We start from the raw sequence: 18,004 nt of genomic DNA, 5'->3' as shown, positions 1-18,004 counted from the left end.
CATCATAGTCTGGCTCATCAAAATGGACCAACTGCCAATGTTCGTCCTCTTGTGCAGACAATGAAGGGAGGTCCAGCAATTGGTTAAATGAATAAGATGTTGTAGGCACCAATTTACCCCTGACAAAATTGTTCTGTTCTGTATCAAGATATGGGAAGTTGGCAAAGAATTCATACATCTGAGAGCAGTTGGCTGGTCCCACATAGGTAGAGTCGCAAAAGAAACCCCAATTACGTCGCAATATTTCAGCTCTGATGATATCATAGGCAGGGTTTTGTACACGGTTGCCTCATGAAGCTCAAATCCCCTTTCCCTTACCACAGATCTCTTATGAATCTTTTTAAACAAGTCAGCTGCTTCCTTATTGACAAATAATTTCGTGTCATAATCAGCCGGGGGAGGTGGTGTTGGTGGTGGTTGAGTGCGGGATGAGGAGGCTTTCTTTGAGGAGGTATCTCTCGGAGGATTTCTCTTAGGACCCATTGTGTCTTTCAAAACAAGAACAAACTAAACCCCCAAATTGGTTTTCAAGAACTTGAGTACAACTTCCCCTTGGTGTCACTCCCCCAAAACTTTCTGATTAACAAAATCAACAACCCAACCACTAATTCCCAGAAAAACAATTGACAAACCCCTTAAATGTCTCACAAGAAAAGCATAGGATAATCCACAATACCATAATGTAATCTATTCTCCAATCAAAAACACTAGAATAGATATGAGACACTTACTTGAATGGCACAAAACTTCTTCTTTTTGTCTCTTTAGATGATGGAAGTCTCAAGAATTAGAGAGAAAAGGAGGTTTGAGTAGGATGGTAGATTGTGAAAGTGAAAGTGAATGAGAATATGGCTAATTTAGGGCTTTTTACCCCAGATTTCGTACACGGTCCGCGGCATTACTTTGACCATGCCGCGGCCCGCATCAACTTTTCAGCCTAGAATGTCGTGGCATCATGGTATCTATGCTGCGGCCTGCCTCGATTTTCTGGGAAAAACTGGTTTTCAATGCCGCGGCCCTCCTCATCCATGCCGCGGCCCGCCCCTAGACTTAAAAATTCGTGGGCCTCTGGAACCCCCAATGTCGTGGCATTATATGGCTATGCCGCGGCCCTTAAGGATTTTCTATTTTTTTTTATTTTTTTGACATTTTTTTTATTTTTCACGTTTTTCACGATTCTAAAAGTCCAAAAATAAACCAAACATCCATTGTTTACAAATACAAAAGTAAAATAAATAAATAGTAAAACATAGGGTGCCTCCTACAAGCGTTGTCGTTAACGTCATTTAGCCGGACGCTGAACCCCTCTTCAGAGAGGCTTCAGAAGGAGGATAGACTTCGCTTGATCAAAACTACCACCCAAGTAGGGCTTCAATCTCTGACCATTGACTTTAAAGGAATCACCTGAGTTTCCCCGAACTTCTACAGAACCATATGGAAAAACTTGAACAACAGTGAATGGCCCTGACCATCTTGACTTCAATTTGCCAGGAAACAGTCGCAGTCTTGAATTAAAAAGAAGTACCTGCTGCCCTGGTTGGAACTCTTTCCTGATTAAGTTCTTGTCATGCCAAGCCTTTGTTCTCTCTTTATAAATCTTGGCGTTCTCATAAGCCTCATTTCTGAACTCATCAAGTTCATTCAGTTGCAACAGCCTTCGTTCACTAGCGGCACTCCAATCAAAATTCAACTTTTTCATAGCCCAGAATGCCCTATGTTCCAATTCAACTGGTAGATGACATGCTTTACCAAACACCAACCTGTAAGGAGACATGCCTATTGGTGTTTTGAATGTAGTTCTGTAAGCCCAAATCGCATCATCTAACTTTTTCAACCAATTTTTCCTCGAACTGTCAACGGTCTTCTCAAGGATGCTTTTGATTTCTCTGTTTGAAACTTCAGCTTGCCCATTTGATTGAGGATGGTAAGGCAAAGCTTTTCGATGATATACTCCATAGCGAGCCAGCAATGCATCAAGTTGCTTATTCACAAAGTGTTTCCCTTCATCACTAATAAGAGCTCGGGGAGTGCCAAATCTAGTAAAAATATGTTTATGAAGAAAATTAAGCACAGTTTTACCGTCATTGGCTCTTGTTGCTGCAGCCTCCACCCATTTAGATACATAATCGACTGCCAGTAGAATATATTCATTGTTGTAAGAGGGTGGAAAGGGCCCCATGAAATCGATGCCCCATACATCAAACAGTTCCACTTCAAGAATCCCATGTAAAGGCATTTCATTTCTCCTTGAGATATTACCAGTTCGCTGACATCTATCACAAGCCTTGACAAAAACATTGGCATCCTTGAATAATGAAGGCCAATAGAAACCACTTTGTAATACCTTAGCTGCCGTTCTTGATGCTCCAAAGTGCCCTCCGCATTGTTGAGTATGACAGTGATTAAGAATGGACTGCATCTCTTCTTCAGGAACACACCTTCTGATAATCTGATCAACACAGTGCCTATAGAGAATAGGTTCCTCCCAATAGTAGTGTTTCACCTCAGAAAAGAATTTCTTTAATTGCTGCTTTGACATTTCAGGAGGCACAATCTTGGCAACCAAGAAGTTCACTATGTCAGCAAACCAAGGGACAGCTAAAGTCTCACTTACCCCAAACAACTGCTCATCAGGAAAGTGATCATTGATCTGCACTGCTTTCTTATTTTCAGTCTCCTCCAACTCAAGTCTAGAGAGATGATCAGCTACCACATTCTCGCTGCCCTTCTTGTCACGAATCTCCATGTCAAATTCTTGAAGCAAAAGAATCCATCTAATCAGGCGGGGCTTGGCATCTTTCTTTGACATCAAGTATTTAATGGCAGAGTGATCAGTGTAGACAATCACTTTGTTACTAATCAGATATGGTCTAAATTTATCACAAGCAAACACAATAGCTAGAAACTCTTTTTCTGTAGTAGCATAATTCAGCTGAGCATCATTTAGAGTCCGACTAGCATAGTAAATAGACCTGAATACCTTGTCAATCCGCTGTCCCAAAACTGTCCCCACTGCGTAGTCACTGGCATCACACATCAACTCAAAAGGCAATTCCCAATTCTGAGCTATCACAATTGGAGCAGAAATAAGCTTTTCTTTCAAGAAATTGAAAGCCCTCAAACATGCATCATTAAAATCAAAGACAACTCCGTTCATAAGCAGATTTGAGAGGGGCTTGGACACTTTAGAGAAATCTTTTATGAATCTTCGATAGAACCCAGCGTGACCAAGAAAACTTCTAACACCTTTGACTGAAACTGGTGGAGGCAGCTTTTCAATGGTAGAAATTTTTGCTCTATCTACCTCAATTCCCTCACTTAAAATTTTATGGCCAAGAACAATCCCCTCTTTCACCATAAAATGGCATTTCTCCCAATTCAGCACCAGATTTTCCTTCTCACAACGACGCAGCACATTCTCCAAGTTACCCAAACAGAGGTCGAATGATGAGCCAAAAACAGAGAAATCATCCATGAATATCTCAATACACCGGTCTACCATGTCTGAAAATATTGCCATCATGCACCGTTGAAATGTTGCAGGGGCATTGCATAGTCCAAATGGCATTCTCCTGAAAGCAAATGTGCCATAAGGACATGTAAAGGTTGTTTTCTCTTGATCCTCTAGTGCAATAGCGATCTGATGATACCCAGAATACCCATCCAAGAAACAGTAGTAGCTATGGCCTGCCAATCTGTGAAGCATCTGATCAAGGAAAGGCAAAGGAAAATGATCCTTCCTTGTTGCCTTATTGAGCTTGCGGTAGTCTATACAAATCCGCCACCCCGTTACAGTTCTTGTTGGAATGAGTTCATTGTTCTCATTTTTCACCACAGTCATTCCACCCTTCTTAGGTACCACTTGCACAGGGCTCACCCATCCGCTATCTGAAATTGGGTAGATCACCCCAACATCCAACCATGTAAGAATTTGTTCCAGTACTACTTCCTTCATGGATGGATTGAGTCTCCGCTGGGCCTCTATGGATGGCTTGCTATTCTCCTCCAATAAGATTTTATGCATCACTGTCGATGGGCTTATTCCTCTAATATCTTCCAAGGTCCACCCAATGGCCAATTTATGCTCCCTTAGAACCCTCAACAGTTTCTCCAATTCTATCTTTGACAGGTCAACTGACACAATGACAGGTAAAGTTTCATTCTCTCCTAATTAAGCGTATTGCAAGTGATCTGGGAGGACCTTTAATTCCAACGGCAGTGGCTGCTGAATGGAGGTTAGCGGTTTATCAGTCGCATCTGCTAATTCTTGAAACTTCTTCCAATATGGTAAGAAAGAGTTTATCCAGTTTACACATTCTCTGATCTCAGCATCATCATCATCATCGCCCTCATCACCCAATAATACTGCCTCTAAGGCATCACTGCTCATCCTTCTCTTGGAAACTGCCTTTTCTATCATATCCACACTAAAGCAACTATCAGTAGCCACCAGATACTTCATAGACTTGAAGACATTAAAGACTACCTCATCTCCTTGAACTCTAAGCTTAAGCTCTCCTTTGTGAACATCAATAAGGGCTTGGCCTGTGGCTAGAAATGGCCTACCGAGAATAATTGGGACATCTGTGTCCTCCTCCATGTCCAGAATGATAAAGTCAGCTGGGAATATGAACTTATCCACCTTCACAAGGACATCCTCAATAATACCTCGTGGATGTGTTCATGATCAGTCTGCGAGCTGTAAAGTGACAGTTGTTGGTTTTGCCTCCCCCAAACCAAGTCTTTTAAACACAGATAAGGGCATCAGATTGATACTTGCCCCCAGATCACATAAGGTGTGCTTACATTCAAACTTGTCAATGGTGCAAGGTATGGTGAAGCTCCCCAGATCTCTTAGCTTTTGGGGTAACTTCCTTTGTAAAATCGCGTTGCACTCTTTAGTGAGCGCTACAGTCTCATAGTCCTCCATCCTCCTTTTCTTTGACATAATCTCCTTCATGAATTTAACATAGCTGGGCATCTGCTCCAAGGCCTCAGCAAAAGGAATGTTTATGTACAGCTTTTTAAACACCTCTAGAAACTTAGAAAATTTTTTATCAAGTGTAGTCTTTCTAAGCCTCTGAGGGTATGGAACTCGAACTGGCTGCTCAATAACAACTGGCAGACTCTTTTCTGACTGCTGGTGGTCTTCAGTAACCCTTTCTGAATCAGACTGTTCACCCATCTCTTTATTCTGAACCACTGCCTGTGGAGGTCTAGGCTGCTCAATTTGCTTCCCACTCCTCAGAGTAATTGCCTGAACTTGCTCCTTGGGGTTGACTTCAGTATTACTGGGCAAATTTCCCTGTGGTCTGTTATTGAGCATATTGGCCAACTGCCCAACTTGTGTCTCAAGGTTTCGAATAGAAGATCTGGTCTCAGTCATAAATTGAGTCTGAGTATTAGTGAGAGTCAAGAAGGCAGCTTGCAGCTCATTAGGCCTCTCAGGTTGAGGCATTGATTGTTGAGGCCTAGGCTGTTGTGATGACGAAGCTTGATGCATAGGTGGCTAAGGCATGTTATTCTGAAATTGGCCCTAAAACTGAGGTTGTTGGCCTTGATTATTCTTCCACGAAAAATTGGGATGATTTCGCCACCCAGGATTGTAAGTATTGGAGAATGGATTATTGAGTGGCCTTTGAAAGTTTCCCACCGCTTGAACTTGAGCATGATTCATTGGGGTGTTATTATTCATACAGATAGGGCACTGATCGACAGAATGAGCACCACCACACATTTCACACCTCACTGCCATCTGAACCGCATTCGCAGATACAGTGCTCTGTTGTAACTGTTTCGTCAAGGAGGCTACTTGTGCTGTTAGAGCAGTGATTGCATCCAGCTCATGCACCCCAGCCACCTTTCTGACTCCTGATGATCTTTCCTCAGACCACTGATGATTGTTTGTGGCCATGTCCTCTAGCAGCTCATAAGCACCAGTTGCACTCTTACTCATAAACGTACCACCCGCTGCAGCATCAATAATGGTTCTGGTTGTAGGGCATAAACCACTGTAGAAATTATGTACTAGCATCCACTGTTCAATGCCATGATGAGGACATCTTCTTAGGAGTTCCTTAAACCGTTCCCAAGCTTCATACAATGACTCTCCGTCATTCTGGAAAAAGTTATTGATCTCTCCCCTCAATTTAGCATCTTTGGACGGAGGGAAGAATTTAGACAAAAATTTCTGAGCTAGATCTTGCCAGATGACAATAGAATTTGGCTGCAGCGAGTTCAGCCAACTTTTAGCTCTGTCCCTCAGAGAAAATGGGAAAAGCCTAAGCTTGATTACATCATCACTCACCCCATTATATCTTAAGGTTCCACAGAACTCCAGAAAATTGGACAAATGGGTGTGAGGATCTTCAGAAGGCAACCCATTGAATTGCAAAGAGGACTGCACCATTTGTAGAATAGCGGGCTTGATTTCAAAGTTGTTAGCCTCTACAGCTGGTGGGCATATACTATTTTGTACTCCCGTCAGAGTGGGTAGCACATAATCTCTCAGGCTCCTCTCAGCATTGTTCTGAGCCTGACCCCCTTGTACAACTCCTGGAATTAGAACATTCCTGCCATCCCCTTCATTCTGTGCCATCTTCACAGATTTCTGGGCCTCCCTCTTGTTCTTTCTGATTTGCTTGCAAGACTTTTCAATCTCAGGATTCAGAGGAACAAGTGTCTTTTCCTCTTCTGCCACGCATATACCAAAATTCACCTGAGATAGACAAATTAAGCAACTAAACAGATTAGAAACAAGAGAAATTTAAATCAAATTAGAATAAAAATTAATTAAACTGATATTGATAATTATTTTCAGTCCTCGGCAATGGCGCCAAAAACTTGTTGCGATATTTTTGCTATGCAAGTGCACACAGTCGCAATTCGTAATAAAATGGTAAAACCAAGTATCGTCCTCAAGGACTGATTTATCAATTACCATTCAATTAATTTCTTGTTCTATTTGATGAATTGAAATTCTTGATTTTTGTAAATACACCAAAAGAAACTATAAAGTGCAGAAACAATAATTGAAAATTAAATGGAATAACAACTAATAGTAAAACTTTTAATTTAATCACTGAAGAAACAATTAGGATATTTAATCTCATCAACTATCCTCCCTATTATTCCCTAATTGCAAAGTGTGAACTCTTCTTCTTTTTACCTAATTCAATTAACAAGTTGATACAGCAGCCTATAATCATACTATGAATTATAAACTCAACCTAGGTGACAATTTCCTATATTTCTATGGTAAATTGAACCACACAGGTAGCATTAATCTCAACAACTTAATAAACAGTTACACAATTAATTCAGATACTTTCATTCTAAATTAGAATTATGTCCAATATAACCACAGCAGAATTAAATCTCACTTCTCAGATTTTGACTTAAAAACATATGTATATGACTATAGATGGCCAATCAATAATCAATCTATAAAAACAGATTATATGGAATTGAAGAAGAAGAAAATTGAAATTGCATTAGTTCATAACAGGGATTCAAGTGATTCAATTAAACATCCTAAACAGAAAATTAGTTCATGGTCATAATGCTAATCACAACAAAAATTAAAGATAACATTAGGAAGAAGAAGAAAAACATGTAGAAATACTCTAAGTCTTCAGCCTTCAAAACCAGCTCTCATCCCCAATCCGTACGTCCCCTCTTCTCTTCTCTTTTTCGCCATATTAAAACCTAGGACTCAAATTTTAAAGAGGCGGGCCGCGGCTCTACATACACTATGTCGCGGCCCGTATCCAATTTCCTAGGCAAAAGGTCCTCTCCATGCCGCGGCATTAGTCAGCCATGCCGCGGCCCACATCGACGAAATCTGGGTTGATGCCCTTCAATGTCGCGACCCTCTCTAGCCATGCCGCGGCCCGAGGATTTCCTTCAAAACATTGGTTCTATTTCCCACCTAGCCGCGGCTCTACTTTGCTCATGCCATGGCTCTTAAGAGATTTCTCAATTTTTCGAGTTTTCATCCCAAAAATTCACCAACACTTCCAAATTATGTTGAGAACCATTCTTCCTTGAAATATGATGAAAAACTTGGTTATTTCTTCCATTTCTTTGACATTTCCTTCCGAGTGCTCAATTCTTCCTGATATGCACAAAGACAGACAAACAAAGCATAAACCTGCACTAAATGAAAGAAAAACAAAATAAAAGACTACTAAAAACATCACCTAAACATGACAAAAACTAGACTCAACATTGTCCATAATCAACACCATGTTGATGTTAGACAAACATTTCGTGAGGTTCTCACCATAGAGTAACCTTTTAGAGATTAAAGAGAGTATGGAGTGGGAAGCCTAGAGCTATGATTATCAACTAAGTAGAAATCAAAGCATTGCTTGACAAACATTTATTCATTAAATTTTTTGAGAAATAACAAAACATACAAAATGTTTTAAGATAAGCGAAATACTAAAACACTTATCTTCTATTTCTTAGGTACTTTAACTAGCCATGAACCCATGTGTCCTAGTAGGCGAGAGTCACAAATATTCTCTTGGTTAAATAAAGAAACACCTCAATTAATAAAACGTCATAGACTTTAATTGACTACCTATCCATCCGATCAAAGTAGCGAAAACTCATGTGTCCCAGTAGGCGAAAGTCGCAAATATTTTTTACTTTATGAGTTTAACCCACGGTTTTGATTATTATAGACTTAATTCCTATAGTCACCGTAGGGATGAGTCTATAGAAGGTTCATCTATAACCATCTATCCTAAGAAATTTAACCATGTTAAGAAGTCCAGTGAACACCTTCCGTAGGGAGACAAATTCAAAGTGCCATGAGGCCCCACTGAACTCCAACTTGTTAAATCAACTGTGGAGATCGAATTCAAATTTTTAAACTCATTATTAAATATTTTAGTATTTTATTCCTTTTGAAAAATACCAACTTAGGTTTTCCAAATTATTAAAATAATTAATAAACCAACTTAGGTTCGCCAAATTATTAAAATAATGAATAAACCAACTTAGGTTTGCCAAATAATTAAAATAATCAATAAACCAACTTAGGTTTGCCAAATTACTAAAATAATTAATAAACTATAGTTTATAATTTTTCCATTAATTCTAAAATTACCATTGAAAATTAATCCAAAAATTAGAATTAATTTGTTTCTAATAAATTATTAGGTCCAACTAAAAAAATAACCTAATACAATTAAGTCCAACTTAGGTAAATGAGCCTTAACAATTGAGAATGCATGGAGGAGAGTTGGGTTCAGTATGCCGGACCCACTACTAAGGCTCCCTATAATGACCCAACTAATTCTAAGACCTTGGACCATTAAAACTACTAGACATAGCCACTATTTTTTAGAAAACATACATAAGAATTAATCATAATTTTATTAAAAACTCCAAAGTAAATATTGAAATACATAATGAGTGATATGGGATCCCATTTTTTTAAAATAAAACATAAATTTAAACTAAAGGAAATTCTTTACAAAGCTAAATGCGGAAAATACATAAAAACATAATTTAAAGAGACTAAAAATAATGTCGTCCTCGAATCGTTCACGCAGTCCATCGAATCCCTTCATCCTTAATACACAAACCAAGCTGCCAAGAATCCTTCCGCCACCATATCTATTTTCCTGCATACATTAAAAATAAAGGAGTGAGCATAATGCCCAACAAGGAAAATCTACTAACACATATAAGCATATACATAAAACTATATCATAAACATATGCTATAAAACATATATTCTATAAACTACAATGGCTATCATACCTCTTGGGGCTTGTTAACTAAGCAAGTCATATGCCCATAGATTTGTGGGGCTTGCTAGCCAAGCAAGTCATATGCCCATAAATTATTGGGGCTTGCTAGCTAGACAAGTCATATGCCCAAGGACTATATACTATTCATAACGTAAACATAAGATAACATAACATAAGATAACATAACATAAGCATAACTTATCATATAAACATATAAAATTCTATCCTATTTTCCTTACCAACACCGGGATTTTTTTGAGAATAAGGACGGGATTTGGAACACTTCTAAAACCAACAACAAGAATAGTGAGTATATCTAAAGAAAAGAGATGGAAAAAAGAGAACTAAACCACCAAGAGGAGACTTACCGAAAAGAAACCTTAAGTTCAAAGAACTTGAATACCTAACCAAGAATGGAAACAGTGAGTTAGGATTTGAGTAAAGAAAACTAAAGGAAACTAAGGAACCATACAGAAATGAACTTAAGATTAGGAATACCTTTGAATGTACTAGAACTGAACTAGACCTTGATATTGAAAACACACTATTTATCTTACTTCCCAAGTGTTTATAAAGCTTAAGATGATAAAGCTTTTATCCCAACCAAAGTGTTTATCACTCTATAGTAACCCTAGCAGCTTGAAGGCTCAGAACACAGCTTGAAGAATGAGAAAAATGGTTGGATACTAGATCCTATTTATAGAGTTCAAGGAGGGAACTATCTCCTTTTATCTTGAATAAAAATAATGAGTATTAATTGAAAAATATTTGAATATTCATTCAACAGGTGCTGAAGACTCGGTCAAAAAGTTCAGAGGCTAGTCAAGAGGTTAAGGAATGAATCAACCTTGATTTCAACAATGTTTGAAATTATGGCCCTAGGGCCGATATATCGTCCATCATAGGTGATATATCGCATGGCCCTATGTCCCGAGTGCTCATCGTTTAGTTTGTGCGAAGTTGACGTGTTTTTCGTATTCCCCGTGTGGCTATACATCAGCTCCTATGCTGCAATATATCGGCATACGTGAATATATTAAACGCGCAAGTACACTTTTTTAGCATAATTTGAATTGATTAATCAGGTTTGACTGAGTAATACGAGATTCCAGCAAGTTCTGGAAGGGTCTAGAGCTTCTAGAAACTTCTATTTTTGAATTATCCACTTAAAATGCTTAAATCCTCAAATAAACAAGATTGTGACAAGTGTCATGCTCTTAATGGTCTTGGAAGATTCTAGAGCTTTCTTGAACTTTCTTTTATTTAAACTATAATTAAATCCTTAAATAAACATGCACACGACAAGTGTCATGATCTTATTAATTATATCTAAACCTTATAGTATAATAAATGACATCTTTATAATCAGCTATATTAATCAAACCTTATGTTATAATTAATATTCTTAAACTATAGGTTAAACTTATAAAATCTATAAGTGTTGCTACGAGTGTTCAACTAAGTCGTGGCTTGAACCAAAATCCACAGTAACTATCATACTATAACTACCACTAACTACTACTACTACTACTATCTAACTAGCTAAGTAAAGTTCAGGGACTCTACACTCCCTAACTTCCACACAAAGCCCAAAAAGATAGGAATTTGAACCTTCATTTTATTAATAGTTATTCAATTGATTAAGCTCAATCTAGTAATGCAAAGCAAATGGGCCTTCACAAGTGGAACCACCTACAAGAGAGGAATTGAAACTTTACATGTCTAATTAGGCCCAAATAAAACCTGACATTTTATGAAAGTTTTATTTGCTATTTCCCATATTTTTCAAACACAAAAATTGGGTCATCATTATACTTATATTTAAAGCCCAAATGCAAAAAATAACTTAATAATGATGCTTGATATGTTAATAATTGGATGTGCCTAACATGTTACTCTATAACCATGTATTATTAAACTATGCAAATATACCACAACAATATACTATTTTTCAAAATACCATAATTAATTAGCATGGGAATTCATCAAACAAAATTCAATATAACTAATTAAACAAGTTACAAAATATTAAATTAATTAAAATAGAATTTATCAAACAAAATTCAATTTTAAATAATTAATTTAAACTTGGTTGTTAAGTTATTAGGGATGACAGGATATTTTATTTTTAAATATTTTAACCAATTTTTAAAATATCAAAATATCTTTTAACCAAATTTAAAATATCTAGAACTATCTGATAATCAATTTTAAATATTTTAAACAATAAAAATATCTTGAATAAACAGATAACTAATTTTAATATTTCATTTATAAAAAAATAAAAAAAATATCTTAAAATATCTTGATTATAAGATAATCAATTCAAAATATTTTAAAAAGAAAAAATATCTAAAGTAATCAGATAATCAATTTTGAATATTTTAGACTTAACTAAACAAAATATCCAATTTAAAAAAAATTAAAACCTAATTGGTAATTAAATCAATTAATTGAGACATTCTAGATTATTTACTCAAAGGTGATGCGGGGACCATGGATCCATGAAATCAAGTTCCAATAAATTACCGTGAATTTATTTACGAATAATTTCACTACCTTATTAATTCATCGTGACTCCACTATAGACTCGGAATTGAACTCTTTAATTCATAGAACGTATTTTCCAAACCATCAATACGTTATCCATTGTTATAACCATTACAGTCAGTTAATCCTCTATCGATGACTTACTAACGAGATGGGTGCAAATTACTGTTTTACCCCTCATCAGTATTTTATCCTTAACTCCCACTAAATTCTTTATAAATGATATTTCCGTGAACTTAATCACAGAAATGAGATCTCAATCATTTAACCTTTTGAACAAAGCAATTAAGGAAATCATATCTTCACTTCTCATACAGAAGTTATAGATTTCATATCTATGAATAATACTCCCACTCAATTACACTACTAAATCTCCAAGATGTAAGTATGGGCTGAACCATAGGCTAAGTTGGTAACGAACAAGTCAAAAGATTTAAATAATATAATTAGCAGAATATTATCACTCAGAATTAAGATCGACTTAACCTATGGTCAACATTGTGACATTGATTAGATTCAATAACAATGATACTTATTTATCAATCAATAATCAATATCGGTCCTAGTTTGATATAACATATACATCCGATCTTATCTACTTTGTCAATGCCTTGGATAAGACATCACACCCCGAATGTGTAAGTAGATCATATCGTAGATTACCATATTAGTGAAAATCCAATGCATTGACTTAATCTAAGCACTTGTTCTTTTGAAAATATAATTACAACTATAATCCACTGTGACCTAGTCACTATAATTGTAACTATCCATATGTTTGAGATTTTATAAATGTTTTGTATTATTTCAATAATAATGTAATAAAACAAGCAAGCAACACGGTTGTCAAACTAAATGATTTCTACTACTTTTATCAACAATATAAAATTGTGTTATATGTCCGACATGGTTTTATAAGGGCATAAAACCCAACAGTTTAGTGGAAAGTGATTTTTCATCTTGGATAGCTGATTTCGGAGCCACTAATCATGTTTGTTTTTCTTTGCAAAGTCTTAGTACTTCGAGGAAGCTGGCTCATGGAGAGGTGACCGTGAGAGTTGGAAGTGGACAGGAGAACTCGACAGCTGCAGTTGGAAAAGCTCGCCTAGTTTTAGATAATAATAAATTTATTGTGTTGGACAATGTTTATTTTATTCCTATATTTTCTAGAAATTTGATTTCCTTATCAAAATTGCATGAACAAGGTTTTAATATTTATTTTAATAATAATTCGATTGTTATTTAGAAATATGGTTTTGACATTTTTTCTGTAAAGTCTGAAGGTGGACTTTACAAGTTAGAGTTCAATATTGAACATGTTTATAATTCTGAATTATTTAAAACTGCAAATTCCAGATTTATTAAAAGACAAAAGACAGATTCTGATTGTGAAACATATCTGTGGTATTTGAGATTGGGACATATTGGTCTAGACAGAATTAACAGACTAACAAAGGATGGTCTTTTAAGAGAACTATCTATTGGTTCTCTCCTTGTCTACGAATCCTGCCTTGAAGGCAAAATGACCAAGAGACCTTTCTCTGCTAAAGGTTCAAAAGCCACAGAACCACTTCAACTTGTACATACGAATGTATGTGGTCTATTAAATGTCCAAGCTATAAAAGGTTATGAATATTTCGTCACTTTCATTGACAATTATTCAAGATATGGTTACCTATACTTAATGCAAAGGAAATCCAAAACTTTTGGTAAGTTTAAAGAATTCCAAGCCGAAGCTGAAAAGCAATTAGGTAAATCACTAAAAGTGTTTTGATCAGATCGAGGTTGAGAGTACTTAGATTATGAATTTGAGGACCATTTGTGTGAGCATGGTATTCAATCCCAAGTCACTACACCTAGAATGCCACAACAAAATGGTGTTTCAGAACTACAGAGCAGAACCTTATTGGATATGGTTAGGTCGAAGATTAGTTTCACATCATTTCCTAAGACATTCTGGGGTTATGCAATAAAATGCACTCTATACAAACTCAATGTTGTTCCATCTAAGTCTATTCAGAAAACTCCATTGGAATTATGGAATGGTACTAAACCTAGTTTACGCCATTTTCGTATATGGGGTTGTCCTGCACACGCCCTTAAAGGAAAGACTAGGAACTTAGAATCATGCACTGAAGTGTGCATGTTTGTAGGATATTCCAAAGAAACAAAAGGTGGTGTATTTTATAATTTTCCCAAAGGTGGTGTATCCCAAAGATAACAAAACGTTTGTATCTACAAATGCTACTTTTCTAGAGCATGACTATATAAATAACTACAAACCTCAAAGTATAGTTGTACTTGAGAAAATGTTCTCCAATAAACAAGACCAATCACCAGCAATGGCAAATGAAAAACGGCCAGAGGATATCGCTAGTTCTAGTGAAAATAATGGAGAGCTTCGTCGTAATATGAGGGTTGGTAAACAACCAGTTCGCTATGAACATGAAGTTCAGATGCTTGTGTCTGACAGAACAAAGATGATCCATTGACATTAGAGATGCAATGGAACATTCTGACAAAGAAAAATGGTTAAACGCCATGGACCTTGAAATGGAATCGATGTATTCCAATTATGTCTGGACTCTTGAAGATCCACCTGAAAATGTTAAACCTATTGGTTGCAAATGGATATTCAAGAAGAAAAGAGGAGCAAATGGGAAAGTAGAGACTTTCAAAACAAGGTTGTTATCCCAAAATTTGACAATGATGATGTGGCAATAAAATTGACATGTGGCATGGATTAGTTGGGTGATCTGGCTTAGCAGTAGCCCAATGCATCAGTAAAGAGTTTGGACTGCTTGAGAGATCTCATAACCAAGCCAAATGCACCCGAGGAGAATACTTGGGCTAAGGTGTGCTTGGCTCGGACCCTAGTCCGAGGAGCCCAAGTGCTTGGATCGGACCCTAGTCCGAGGAGCTCAAGTTTTTGGCTCGAACCCTAGTCCGAGGAGCCCAAGTGCTTGGCTCGGATCCTAGTGCGAGGAGCTCAAGTGAGTGGCTCGGACCCTAGTCCAAGGAGATGCCCCAAGTGCTTGGCTCGGACCCTAGTCCAAGGAGAGGCCAAGTCATTGGCTCGGACCCAAGTCCGAGGAGAGGCCACAAGTCATTGGCTCGGACCATGATCCGAGGAGAAGCCCCATGCAAGTGTGGCTCGGACCTTGGTCCAAGGAGAGCCAAGGTGTGGCTCGGACCTTGGTCCGAGGAGTACCCCTAAATGGTTGGCTCGGACCTTAGTCCGAGGAGAAGCTAGGTGGTTGGCTCGGACCCTAGTCCGAGGAGAAGCCAGGTGGTTGGCTCGGACCCTAGTCCGAGGAGAGGCCACAAGAAGTGTGGCTCGGACCTTAGTCCGAGGGGAGCCAAGGAAGGAGTGGCTCGGACTCTAGTCTGAGGAGCCCCAATGCATGTGTTCGGATCTTGGTCCGAGGAGAGTAAGGGGTATGGTCCGTATGCAGGTGTCCAGCATGCATATGTCCGACCAGAAGACGATATTCATCAAACAAATGGACCAGACTACGTCAAATTCCCAGAAACGGCTTCAATAAGAATCGGTCTGGGCACCGCGGGAATCTCTCATTCCTCACTCAAATTGAGGAATCTGTTGTATTTTGAATATTTTGTGTAATTTAAATATAATATAAATAAAAGAATATCCCGATTCTAGAGGGATATCAGTTTAGGATCCCAAACCTATAAATAGAGGGTTAATGGGATCAGAAAAGGACTTTTTGGCAATTTAAGATTTGGTCTGAGTTCTAGAGAGAGAAAGTGCGTTTTTCTTGAGAGAGAACCCTTTTTGTATTCCTATTTACACTGAAGAAACTCAGTTGACACTGGTTCATCTGATCTTGAGTGTAGATAAAGTAATAAAATCTCTAAGTGGATTAGGCTATTACCGACTGATCGGGGCTGAACCACTATAAAATCTCTTGTGTTATTTACTTTTCTTGATTAAACTGCCTATGTTGTTTAACTTCTCTTGAAGGTTCATCGTTTTTGACGTTCTCACGTCATTGGCTAAAAACACAGTCAACATGTTGGTGCTTTCATTGAGAGCCTGAAGAGAAGAACAGACAGTCCCTGAAGCAATATGGCGCCTAAGAACACCACTGCAGCCTCCAAGAAGACGGGTTCCTTTAAGGAGCATGCTAGATCGGAAGGTCCCAGCGTTCAAGATCGTGAAACTGAGCCTAGAGTCGTGCTCGAGGATGTAGCTCCAGAAGTTGAAGAGCTCCAGGAGGCCATGAGCGCATTCCAGGAGGAGATGGCTCAGTTCAACGCCAAGCAGGAGGCGTTTGCTAAGGAAATGGCTAGACAGAATGCCGCATTCAAGCAGCAAAAACAGGAGATGGACGCTAGGAGTGAGGAGATCCGTCGACAGCAGGAGGAGGCTGACAGGCGACATCGCGAAGCTGCACTCGCTCTGGAGGCAGCTACGCAACTGAACCGAGCCAATGCCCAGGCGGCACCTGGAGTGGCAGCCACCCCAGAGGCAAGGACCACAGAAGCTGGTCGTAAGAAAACTGATAGACCAGGCAGGGGTGGTAATAACCCACCTGGTCATGAAGAGGATGGAGTCTGATCACGCACTGCCTCGACTCAAAGGGGGAACTCCAAAACCCCCTCAAAGAGCCACCGATCAGAGACTTCCAGATCAGGGAGTCATAAGTCAGGCAGTAAGAAAACACCTTATGAGCAGGAGCACAATAGAGCTCCTCATGGCAATGAGACTTCCCACTTCAAGGATGGGCATGGGCGTGATGAAGCTGACAATCATCACACCAACCGTTCGAAGGAGAAGAATACTAACCAACGAGGAGGAGAGGATCGACCAGCTCAAACAGGAAAGCCACCACGACATCCCAACCAGCGCAATGGCAAGGAGCACGCTCCACCCAGCAGACCTTCCGAGAAGACTTGGAGTACGATGTTCGACCGGTTGGGAAAGAACACTGCTCAGAAGGACCCGAGGGACGTCATTGATGATAGAAGGAGGACCGTCTCGGTCGAAGGGCAAGAGCCAATCCGTCCTACCTGTCGAGTAGAAATACTTGATGATGGTGTGCCGGATAGGAGTGCCCGACCAGGTGGTCCCGAGAGTGAGTCCCCAGCAGTGGCCCCAAGCATCCAAGCCCAGCTTGATGCTTTGACAGCAGCAGTCCAGAGTTTGTCAAAACAACCCGCTATTGATCCGGTAGACCACAGGAGTGGTAGCCCTTTTTGTGCTCGAATTAGAGCAGCTCAACCGCCAAAGAAATATAAAGCACCGGTACTGCCAGTTTATACAGAAAAGGCAGACCCGGTAAGACACGTTGGGAAGTTTGAAGATCAGATGGAGCTGCTTGGGGTGAGTGACGACTACCGCTACAAAGTCTTCCCCACCACATTGTCAGACATTTCCCAGGAGTGGTACTGAAAATTCAAACCAGACTCCATCACCTCTTGGGAGAGCTTTAGGAAGGAGTTTTGCAGGCAGTTTAGTACTGCCCGAACCCCTCCTGTTTATGCCAACCACTTGGTGGATATTAGGCAGGGTAAAGATGAGTCTCTCAAGAACTACATTCAAAGGTTCATGAGAGAAGCTAACCGAGCTACTGCGGTTGGAGATGAGGGGAAGATGGTGGCAATCTCTTCCGGTGTTATCTATCAAAGTCCTTTGTGGGACAGCATCCATCGCCATCCAATTT

At 38.9% G+C, this 18,004-nt stretch overlaps 1 non-coding gene across 1 annotated transcript; it reads left to right on the top strand.

Annotated features, from left to right (window-relative positions):
* The first annotated feature begins 6,044 nt into the window (after positions 1-6,044).
* Positions 6,045-6,151, top strand: LOC133820598 (small nucleolar RNA R71). The gene has a single exon (XR_009887004.1). It is a non-coding gene; the product is annotated as a small nucleolar RNA R71 (small nucleolar RNA).
* The last annotated feature ends 11,853 nt before the right edge of the window (positions 6,152-18,004 follow it).

Source organism: Humulus lupulus, chromosome 2, assembly GCF_963169125.1.
Source record: "Humulus lupulus chromosome 2, drHumLupu1.1, whole genome shotgun sequence".
In the NCBI taxonomy this organism is placed as follows: Eukaryota; Viridiplantae; Streptophyta; class Magnoliopsida; order Rosales; family Cannabaceae; genus Humulus; species Humulus lupulus.
Note: the sequence above shows the minus strand (reverse complement) of the source record. Positions and strands in the feature narration are given on the sequence as shown.